Below are 12,289 nucleotides of genomic sequence, written 5' to 3' on the forward strand. Positions count from 1 at the left end.
ACACCTCCCCTAAATATGGACTGAAGTCAAATCTTCAGTATCACTACACTAATCACTGTCACTCCCTCCCTCAGTTACTTGCCATATACAAGCAGTGACCTTACATCAGGACATGCAAGCCAAACACTGCTTGTCAAGTGAAATCCTAAAATTCAACATCAATTATAACCAAATCAGAAGTGAAGCACCATTTTTTTTTCAATTACTGTGGCCACAGTTAGCTTTTGTCTTTGGAAGCACATTTAAGTGTGTTTGACTTGAATCTACTGGAAACTCTTGCATTTATTGTTTTTATAGGTGTGTCCATGCCCTGTTTACCATCTATATATGTTTTGATTTTCCTGTAGATATAGACAGTTAACACACAATGCTCAACTCTTTTAAGTCAGCTCTGTTATCTTCTGCTTCTAAATTCAGGTAAAATAGAGGTTATTGTACTTGGCCCTAAAAAATCCTAGAAATATTGTATCTAAGCAGATTCTTACTCTGGATGGCATTACCTTGGCCTCCAGTAACACTGTGAGGAACCTTCTAGTCATTTTTGACCAGGACATGTCCTTCAATGCACATATTAAACAAATACGAAGAACTGCTTTCTTTCATTTGCACAACATCTCTAAAATTAGAAATATCCTGTCTCAGAGTGACGCTGAAAAACTAGTTCATGCATTTATTACTTCCAGGCTGGACGACTGTAATTTGTTATTATCAGGATGTCCCTGAAAAGCCTGCAGCAAGAGTACTGACAGGGAGAAGAAATAGAAAGCATATTTCTCCTATAATGGCTTCTCTTCATTGGCTCCCTGTTAAATCCAGAACTGAATGCAAAGCCCCATAGTAACCTATCACCCCAATAGAGCACTTCACTGTAAGGGTGCAGGCTTACTTGTGGTTTTTACGGTATTTAAAAGTAGAAAGGGAGGCAGAGCCTTCAGCTTCCAGCTTCTGGTTAGGACTAGATCATGTGACCTCAACCCCTCCCTTAGTTATGCTACAACAGGTCTAGGCTGCTGGGGGCTTCACATGATGCAGTACATCTTCTTTAGTCACCTTTTTCACTTACTATGTGTTTATACACCACTTTGCATTTAATCGTTACTTATTATTAATATCTGTCTCTCTTCCACAGCATGTTTGTTCTGTCTTCCTCACTTCACCCCAAATCGGTTATCTGATTGTTAAGGTTTTTCTGTCTTCTCTGTATCATCGTAGCGCCTTGAAGCAACTGTGATTTGGTTCTATATAAATAAAACTGAATTCAATTTTTGTTATCAATATTTTAATATACAGTGAAAAAATTCCTAGCACTTCACTTGTACCATGTTTTGTCATATTACAGCCTTATTCCAAAGTACACCACATTGCCAAAGGTATTCATGTTTGCAGACAAGCTAGTTCCTGGTGACCATACAGGAGCAGTAATGATAGCCAGAGGCCTCAGGAAAGCACTTGCATGACTGTGTGGGGTCATCTAATGTGTGTCACTACGGTATAACGTCAGGTAAGGCCTATAAAACAACTGGAGCACTGTTATTACTTTCCGGATGCACTGCATAGTACTTATTTCAGTTGAAATGTGGCCTGTTTTTTGAGTAAATCTGTGTTTTTAGAGATATGTAGAAAAGTGATCACACACCACAGTACACAAGTGTACTATATTACACATCTCCAACTACTGCATAAGGTTTGCTGAAAATACCAAGTGCTATAATTGAAGGGCACTTACAAACTATATTCTTTGCTATAGGACAAACACTGGCATAAGAATCACAGAGTACAGGGGGACACTAACAGCACTATGTAAATAAAACATTTTTCCAAATAAAAAATACATTTTCCAAAATGATGTAACAACTGTAACGACGGAGTGCAGATCATCATCCTATTATATCCACTAATTTCAGACAACTTTTAACATCACATTTGACTAGAATACTATAGGAGTTCATGGTCAGCTCAGTTACTTCAACGTGTCCAAGTCGTGTGGCTGAAAAACAATGAGGTACAATGCTTGCAGCTGTGAGAGACCAAGAACAGTGTACTATATGTACACACGGGCTGATGTGATATTTAGTAGCTTTAAACTTATAATACATAATAAATCTATTAATTTGGTCACAGAGTGCTTATGAAACTGGAAGAGATCAATTACAACACTCTTCCTCATAGTAAAAGAAGAAAAAGGAGATGGCACATAACAGTTGGGAGTTAGATATTGTGAGCTGATATTTGTGCCCCATAAGTGACCAATCAACCACTGTCATGGTTATTTTTTCACATTTCTGATTTACTCATTCTTGTCTGGATCCCTTTACTTCTTACTGTTATTCATCCTTCAACTCTTTTGCATTAGGTTTACTTTAGAGTGGAGTTGTTAAGTGTGAATGTGATGGACAGGGTTTTTGACACCGTTACAAAATGTATACGTTTACTCTATGTGTGTGTGTGTATGTGCTTGTTCAGTAAAATGTATGTATAATGGTATGCATATAATATAAGTCTATTGTGAGCTAGCATCGTCTACAGCTCTCTATTGTTGAGATAGGTGGGAAAGTGTATTACCTGTCATCACATCTTCAGAGAAGGTAAAAGGTCTTAACATCCAGCCTTTTAGGTTAAAATACAGAGTGCTAAAACAGAGTTTATCTATACATGCTCTTGCTAACAATAAATCATCTTTATTCTTAGTTAACAATATAATGAAAGTAGAAGTCTGATTAATATTTTGAACAAGAAATGCATTTTAAATAATGACAGTGTCTGTTTTAATGCTTTAAGGGATTTTGTGTCCTTGGCAGATTAGTGTCTGTGTGTGGCTGCAGGAATGTAGAAAGTTAAAAAAAAATGTGTTTCTAACCGATCATTATTCATGATTTTGAATATGAGAAATCTCACTGAAGAATCTGTTTGTATGTGTGTGTGTGTGTGTGTGTGTGTGTGTGTGTGTGTGTGTGCGTGTGTGCGTGTGTGTGTGAGAGAGAGAGAGAGAGAGTAGCCACTAATCTAAAAAGAATGTCCGACCATAAACTGTATGATTTACCATCATAAGTATATTGTGATCAATATACTCAATACTTGTACATGAATAGTAAAAAGAAGAATTATTCTTATGGACATCCACGGCACTCTACACTGTCACACTGTTGTGTCTTGTGTAAATGTTTTCAGGTTCTCAGAACATTGCACTTCTCTTTTTCTCATGCCCATTTATACCAGTTGTTGTCACTCTTACAAATAGAAGTTGTCATGAAATTCTCTGTTAATAAAGTCTGCAATGTGATCAGCTGTGGCCAAGGCATAGTGACAAATGAATGTCCTTCACCTGAGAAAGAAAAGGCTATACAACATTCTACAGTAAAATTCTGAGCACCTGAATCTAAATGTGAGCATAAACTACAAAACTTCCATCACAAAGTGAAGGGCCTTTTTTGTTTCTGCTTTTTGTGCACTTGGCAGTTTACTAGGGTATGACATGGGGTGTGAAATGTTAATGGCTTGTCAATGACATAACCGTTCCAAGATTCTAGAGAAGGAGATGGTGCAACAGCTCAAAGTTATGATTTCTTTGTGGAGGGAAAAGTTTGTTTCAAATTTTGTTACTTCAATGCTGATGTGGAGGTTTGTCTGAGTGTTGGTGACCTTGTGCTGTGTCCACTGAGGTTGAGGAAACGTGGTTAGGAGACAGGAGGTAACTTTTGGGGCTATTTAACCTTATCCCTTAGTGACTCAATGGAGGAAACTTCTGGAGGAAAAGTTGCTTAAAAAGTGTTGCCAATGCTTATCTACACTGAAAGGAAGTCAAGAAATGAAAACAATTTTTGAAAAGAAAAGAAAAAAATGTAAAAAGAAGAAGAAGAGAAAAAAGAATATTAGTGGTTGAGACGGTTTTACGTTGGTCTGAAGTTAGATTAAGTTCACCTTTAGATATCTAAAAGTATTTTAGTGCTTAGTTTAATTATGAGGAGTTTCATCATTGCACCAGTATGTGAGTGGCTTTAGTACTTGCGGCTAATAGATTGGCTAACAGCAGTCAAAGGTTCACTAATTCTAATCAACCCCCTCATTGAGATCATTAACAAAACTGGCTATGGATATTGTCTATGGAATAGTGCAATCATTAGCCACCTCCTCTACATTGATGACACCAAGCTGTATGCCAGGAGTGACCAAGATATCAATTTACTGATGCATACCACTAGAATCTACAGCAACATCGGCATGTCATTTGGACTGGAGAAGTGGTGTCATATTATAACACAGAGAGGGAAGGTAGTCAGTACTGAGGGGATTGTACTACCAGAAGGCAACCTTACAGACATTGAGGACAGTTACAAGCACCTGGGAATCCCACAGGAAAATAGAAACCGTGAAGAGGCCACTAGGGAAGTCGCAACCACCCACATAGCAGACAGGTCTAGCCCGGATCTGGTGTCAAGCCAGCTTTGCTGGCTGACTTCTGGCATGGTAAGTGGTATGTCAACCAGATGTGGGCCAGGTCTGGCAATGATGGCACTGTTTATGTGATGGCATACCATATCTGGCCCGATTATGGCTTGGTTTATGTGGCCCAGGCTCATAGAAAACAGGTCTTCCCCGGATCCAGCATCAAGCCTGCACTTCTGATTGACTAGTGCCATGGCAGGCCCACATGTGGTGTCAACCAGTCAACCACACCAGTCGACTGGTGTTAACATGTTAACACCAGTCAATATGTGGTTGACTGGTGTCAACCACATGTGTGCCAGGTCTGGCTATGATGGCACTGTTTATGTTCCTATTTTCCTATTTTAGTTAGAAGACCCAAATGCCATGTTGCAGTACTATACTGCTATGGTAGCCAACGTTTCAAATGCAGGTTTGACAGGTTCCTGAGTGTATGCTTTATCCAAAAGCTAGTGAGAGTTTACTCATGTTTACCACTGGGTAGCTGTAGCTCAGGAGGTAGAGCAGGTCACCTACTGATCAGAAGGTTAGTGGTTTGATCCCTAGCTCCTCCAGTCTGCATGTCAAGAGTGTAAATGTGTAGGAACGAGTTAGGAAGCACTCATTTTAGAGAAAGTGTGTGTGAATGTGGCATGTTGTAGTAGAAAAGCGCTATATAAGAATCAGTCCATTCACTGTCTGAACAGAGTTTCTTTATGTTAGTTTTGCACTATTATGTTCCGCACATGTTGTTATTACATGGCTTGATTAAGGTACACATTAGGCTGACATCTGGGGACAGAGCTGAAACCGTTCTGGGCCAGCACAGGACCAGCAATGTGTCTGCAACTGGCCCGTGGCTGCACACAACCTACACATGGCCCACATACTGCAAAGAATGACGGCCCTTTGGTGGCCCAGATCAGGTTTGCCAGAGGTAATCCACATATGGGCCAGCACAGGACCAACAGTCTGTCTGCAACTGGCCTTGTGCTGGCCCATGTGTGGGCCACCTCTGGCAAACCAGATCTGGGCCACCAAAGGGCCGTCATTCTTTGCAATATGTGGGCCATGTGTAAGCACATTTTGTGGGCCAGATCCAGGCCATACCAATTTTGCTATGTGGGTACCCACCAAATAGCTGCAGAGAGTATGGCAAGTTTTGAGGAGTCAGCTGAATGGGAAAAACAAGATCCAGGAAATCACTGGGATAATAAAGTGTCCAAAGGAGGAAACAGAAGCCACTGACATCAAGACACAGAAGCTCCTTACCATGCATGGAGGGTTTCACCCCAAGTCCAGCACCCTGAGACTATACGCTAAGCAGAAGGAAGGAGGCTTAAAACTAGTGAATGTCACAACCACTATCCAGGATTAAACAACAAAGATCCATGAGTACAGCCTCTCCAGAGGGAGAGTACCCGAGCTTGAAGGTTAAAGACCGACCGACTACAGGGCAAGTGGAGAATTATATACACGCATTCACGCACACACATATATATAAATCAACTCCACACTATGTGCCTATATTTTAATTAAACAACAAACAAACAAAAAAAACAATTCAATGACAAAGTTCAGGCATGCTCATGGGTGTTGGTTGCCACAACAACAAAGAGACAACTGCAAATACTGATTGGTTTTGTTGTATACATGCTGTATTTCCTTACAAAAGCATTTCAGTACAGTACAACATTCATGTTGTATTACATGCCTCAGTGCAACATGGAGGCATGTAAGACAGATTGCAATCACATAACTATATTCATCATTATGACAGATCTGGGGCATTACACTGCTAGCCAGTGGTTCCCTAATGAGCATGGGAGTGGCAGTAACTAGGAGACTACTTCCATTAATACTCTTGCCTTATGTGCCAAAAAATTTCTGCCAACCCTACTGTTCCATCCATTCTCCCTACCCCTCTTGAGCAAGAAAGGTTATGTTTTCTCTATGTTTTTTATCTGGTATACTCTTGAACATCAACCGGCATAGACGCGCAGCTCCACCGTCTCCTTTTCATGCTTTGTTTCTCCAAAACATGAAATGGTAATCCATTCCTGCATGCAGAAATTGCATTACCAGCAGAGGGAGATAATGTATTTAAAGCCCCGAAGTCAGTAGTGAGCAAAAAACATAGCAAGTACATTTGAGGGTCCTTAATAGTCAGAATCGATTAACCTAGGCAGCTAATATGTGTGTACATGTAAATGTGTTGATAATGTCTGTGATTATTTTCCTGTTGGCTACCTCCATCTGTTGTTACTGCAGATTACTGCAACTTCTATATACGTGTATATTTTATGTTTTGGAAAGGCAAAGTGGGAAATGGACACGGTGGACCATAATAGCGTAACAGAAGCAGGAATTTCTCTGTCCATCTACTGTTAAATTTTAAATTTTACAGGATTCAGGATGTGTTAAAACCCAAATTGCTGTGTATCAAGTGTATCCCCACATGCTTGCTATTAAAAGCCATTTTAGTCTTATAATTGTTTTCTCACAAACACATCTATGTTTATGTTGTCTATTAACTTGCAGTTGTTTACAAAAATCAATTCATTATAAAAATCTCAAATAACTATGAGAAAAACTGAATGTTCACCTGCGTATGTTCTTTTCCTACTGTTATTCTTGTATATGTTCTGTACTGCTGTGTGCTGTGGTGCATGGGGAAGCTGTACTCTCTCAGAGATAACAGTACATTAAAAAAAAGAGTGACCTGAAACCAAGACTAGAAAAATCATTCTTTATTTTAAAACAAGATTAATATAATCATCGATTAAAACAACAACAAATACAGCAAATCATATTCAAGTAATACATATTTTTTCTTACAAACAAAGCCCAAAATACTGGCAAATATAGTGTTAGCTTCATAAGCTTGAAACACTCAGGGAGATGAGTCTTATGGTCAGGGTGCTGTCTTAGTGCAAAGTTTTCAGGCTGAATTATCCTGAGATACCTGAGCTGGCAGAGTTAAGAGAGAGAAAGAAAATGTTAGACATACCAGTGTAGACCTGGACGGGTAAATGCATCAGGAGATAAGGTGTGATTTCTAACAACCAATTTTAATGATGTAAATGAATTAGTTGTTGATGGTAAACAGTGTGTCATCAGTTACTATGAATTTATGTGCTCAATATATACTAAAAAAAAGTGTGTGGTAACATACGTAATACAGCTGTATAAAACTGCTTTGTAATTCCCCAATTTGTCTTAGATGATTCTTCTTTTCAGAACTGGTGTCATATTTTAAACTTACCTTGTCTTTTTAGTCTCATTCTGAGTCCTCCGCCTTCCCTCTGTTTCTGTCATCAGCTGAGCTGTAACGTCACACAGATGCTAACAGTCAACTGTATACAAAACTTCTCAAAAATACTGTTTTTTTATTTAAAGCCATATATCAGAAAAATAGCTATCAGTTTCCCTGATTGTTGTGCAGTTATCATACCAGTTTGTACATAGCAGAGGATAAATGACTTTAAACAGACCTCAATGCTATATTTAGCTAATATTTCACTTGGTCAACACAGCAAAAAATCACAACTGAAAGCTTTTCTTTCTGATTTCATAACATTTAAAAAACCTGAGCTCAAACTTCTCACCTTCTAAAAGTGCATCTGAAACTTCGGTGCTGGCACAGCTGTTACTAACTTCCAGGAACTATTTGCGAGGCTCCATGATCCACCGTTGCTGTAAAAAATGGTCCATTGGAGTGAATGGAGATGACAAGACTGTAGTTTCAACAGCTTTGCTATGTATGGCTTTCTGCATTTGAACTGAAACAATGCTGCCCCTTATTACATACAAGATCTTTTCACTTCTTTTTATTCTTTATAATCGCCTGGCTGGTGTTTCAGTGCCTGTAACTTCTTATAACTAAAGTACCTGGACCTTTCACCCAGGAACATAAGAAAATGTTTTTTCAGATTGCTGGGTAGCTATTTTGACGTATTTGACTTTATTTTTTAAAATAAGACAGAAAGAAAAAGAAAAGAGAGAAAGAAGGAAGCTGTGTACTTTAAAGTAAGCAAACAGATTTTACTTATCGACCTGTAGGTTTATGTTTAGTCCTGTTAAGCCACATCTGTAAGCTGTCACTTTTATTTGTTTTTAACTCACTCAGATCTTTATTGCTTGATAATGAGTCTTTTGACAATATTTTAACCAACCAGTTAATAAAACATTATTAACTAGTTATTAAGTTATTTCTTTCAATACTTTTCCAAATAATTTTGGAATGAGAAAAGGATAGAGAGGGAGATAACTAAGTTCTCAAAAGGCAGATGCTATGTAAAGGTAAATGCACTGGTTCTTGAATAGCACTTTTGAGCACTCAAATCACCAATATACAACACAGCTCATTCACCCATTCTTACAAGCACTTGTATGTATGCAGGCAACACGATGGCACAGTGGTTAGCACTGTTGCCTCACAGACAAAGACATGCACTCTGTGGGGATAGGTTAATTGAAAAGTCTAAATTGCCCATAGGAGTGAATGTGAGTGCGAATGGTTGTCTGTCCCTGTGTGTTAGCCCTGCGACAGACTGGCGACCTGTCCAGGGTGTACCCTGCCTCCCGCCCTATGACAGCTGGGATAGGCTCCAGCATCCCCCTGCAACCCTGAAAAGGATAAGCGGAAGCAAATGGATGGATGGATGGATGATAGATGCATCAGAGAGCCACTTGGGATTCAGTATCTTGTCAAATTAAACTTGAATGCAACAAACCTTATGATTAGTAGATAATCTACTTCCTGAGCTACAACCACCCCTATGTACTATAATACTGCTGTAATACAACATTACTTTTTAGTACATTTAAATTTGCTATATTTGTCCTTCAAAACATTTTAAAATGAAGAAAGAATCTACTGCTGGCATAAGACCCGTTCATTGCTGCACTTAAAACCACACTGTGGTTAAATGACAAATTACCGAATGATGCGAGTTACTTTTAAAATGACAACGCACTTCCTGTATCTCAAGATTTAATTCTGTTAACAAACAAACCACAAGAGAAAACTTCTGAAATAAAAATGTTACCTGCCAAATTACTTTTAATGAGTCATACAAACAAAGCAGAACAACAAATAAAAGCATCTGGCAATTAAACCAAGACTATCCTAAATTTAGAGTCTCAGTGAGCATGCAAAGTTCTGTTGGTCAAAGATGTTTGGACATTTGTAGACACCTACCTCTCCTTTTTGCTGTGGTCTTGGCCAACACCGTATTACACACTCAATACCATTTTTAATACTGCAGAGAAAATTCTGACCCCATCCTGCAAAACCACAAGTGACAGTGAAGAAGTTACATTAAGTTTACTTCTTACTACTTCTTCTTTAATTAATTTTCCCAATTATTTAAATAAATATTTAAGATTAAGTTCACAAATTATTGTGATAATTATTATTTAGATAAATATAATTATTTACATAATTCCATTACACTGGGGTAAAATATATTTTAGAACTTCACAAAGGGTAAAACTGTAAAATTCCTTTAAATTTAACAAATTAAATGCATCTGTCTGGAGCAGTGCTATGCATTTGTGATCTGTCAGGAAGCGTGGGATGAGGCAAATACAGCACTCAGAACCCAGCAGACTAAACTGAAAACTAACCTTTAATAAAGTTGTATACAGATGTCAATGATACAGTAAAACACAGGTTCGCAGAGGGAAAAAAACCAGCAAACACTAAATTTCTTCAGACTACAGGGATTATATGACAGAAGGTTCACAAACAATCTGAAAAAAAAAAATCCAAAGAAAATAGGTTCTAAATACACACAAGGGAATTAAGGTAAGTAGAGATGGGAAATAAAGTACAGCTAAAACTAATTAACACAGTGATACAAATGGAAGAAAACTGAATGCAACATACAGAAGACAGCTGACTAACAAAATAAAACAGGAAGGGAGAAACAATCATTTCAAACAGGGAGGAACAGACTACAGATTGAATAATAATAAGGGCTGCACATATGCATTTTGGAATAAAAACACTGTGGTATAATAGCTAGCTAATGCTACTGAATTTAGGTTTGGAATACTTGCCTTGCAGATGCACTACGTTCCGTGGTGCCCACTGCTGACTGTGAATGGTCCTTTTTTCTCACTCTAAACCCACTATTGTTACTTTTATAAAAACATTTTTAAAATGTTCCCCCGTTCATGCTGCTTATCTGAAAAAACGCTATAAGATGACACTAAATTATATTGTATTTTTAATAATGCAAGCCTGTAATTTTGCAGGCATCTTATATGTATTGCTCAAACTCATTAAACTTGCAGATTCATTAAGAATAATATAGAATATGCATGCTATTGCAATAGTATTAGAAAGGCAATGCATTTCTATTATTATTACTTTTCAGTAATTTTACAGATTTTAGTCAATTATTTTAAGATACGCAAGTAAAATTAAATACACCATTTGTGATATTACCATACCTTTTAACAGTTTACTAATCCTTGCAGACATTATGTCCTAATGATTGTAGCGTATGTATATATGTATGTTTGTATATTCCCCATCTCCTTTTAGACTAGTTGACCAAGCTTGATGAAACTTTGCTTAAACAATGCCTAAAGCAATGTGAATGCCAACATCTATATGACGTATATAAGTATTTCATACACATCACAAAAATATATTTGACAGCTCAACTGAGCACCAAATGGAATACCATAGTATAAAGAGGAATGTCAGAATACAGAATGAAATTTCAGATTGGAGTAGTGCCCCAATAATATGTATCATAGCATCATACTATAATGATTTGTATGCAAGTTGTTTAAACTTAAGATGAAGAAAAACTACAATATCTACAGTTAAGCCATTATAGATAAGGATAAGTTGAGTTCATGGAGTTTTGTGATTTCTTTGTGTTGTAATTGTAACCCAGTGAGTTTACACGTAATGCACTACAACATTGTTATTGTTAATTGTGATTCATCGTTACTCTGTTAATCACTGAGTTGAGCTAAAGTAAATCAATAATAAAAGATAAATAATATAAATATAAAAATAAAACTCCAGAGAGTATATTTGACACCCCTACTGGTTAGGAAGGAACAAGCCCCGCCTTCCCCTGCTCTGTACGGTAGTGATGGGATTTCCGGCTCTTTTTAGAGAACCGGCTCTTTCGGCTCGGCTCACTAAAAAGAGCCGGCTCTTTCGGCTCCGAACCGGCTCTTCAGGTTGTTTTGTTGCTTTAATTAATTAATTATCAACAACAATATAAAATTATGCACAAAAGGAATTAGTAATGTAAAAAAACATGGTTTTCTTTATGTATTGTTGAGCTAGTTAATAGGTATGCCCTCATTATCATCTGTTGTGATTTTATTTTGAAAGGATGCTTCCTGTTATGCTGCGGAGTATACGCGAGAGTTCAATAAACAAAGTCACCTTTTGGTGTGAATGTTCCGGTAAAAGCCGATGCCCCACGTGTGATTATTCCTCCGTCTAGACAATAACTATCTTCAATATTAATGCAGATTCTGCTGGAAGACCCGTCTCTGCTAAACATGTAAGTTTATATATAAATACTAGGGCTGCAACGATACTCGTATCGATATTGAACCGTTCGATACAGTGCTTTCGGTTCGGTACGCATATGTATCGAACAATACAAAATTTTTAATTTATTTTATCAACTTTTCTTCTGACGATGCTGTCTGTGAGAGCTCAGTGGATCTGCGTTTGACTACTCCGCCTAGGCTGCACTGTCAAGCGCAGATCCACTGAGCGCAGCGCAAGCTAGCAAGACAGAAGCTAAGCTTGTTGCAGCATGGCAAATTGAACCTCCCCCACCCTCATTCAGATCTGGCCTTTGGAACTATTTTGGTCTTC

At 37.9% G+C, this 12,289-nt stretch overlaps 1 protein-coding gene across 2 annotated transcripts in view; it reads right to left on the minus strand.

The window, feature by feature from the left end:
* Positions 1–12,289, minus strand: part of LOC146365151 (transcription regulator protein BACH2-like) — a 62,504-nt gene that overhangs the window by 11,884 nt on the left and 38,331 nt on the right. The window lies entirely within an intron of this gene.

This window comes from Perissodus microlepis, chromosome 19 (assembly GCF_051167445.1).
Source record: "Perissodus microlepis isolate ML-2025 ecotype Zambia chromosome 19, ASM5116744v1, whole genome shotgun sequence".
In the NCBI taxonomy this organism is placed as follows: Eukaryota; Metazoa; Chordata; class Actinopteri; order Cichliformes; family Cichlidae; genus Perissodus; species Perissodus microlepis.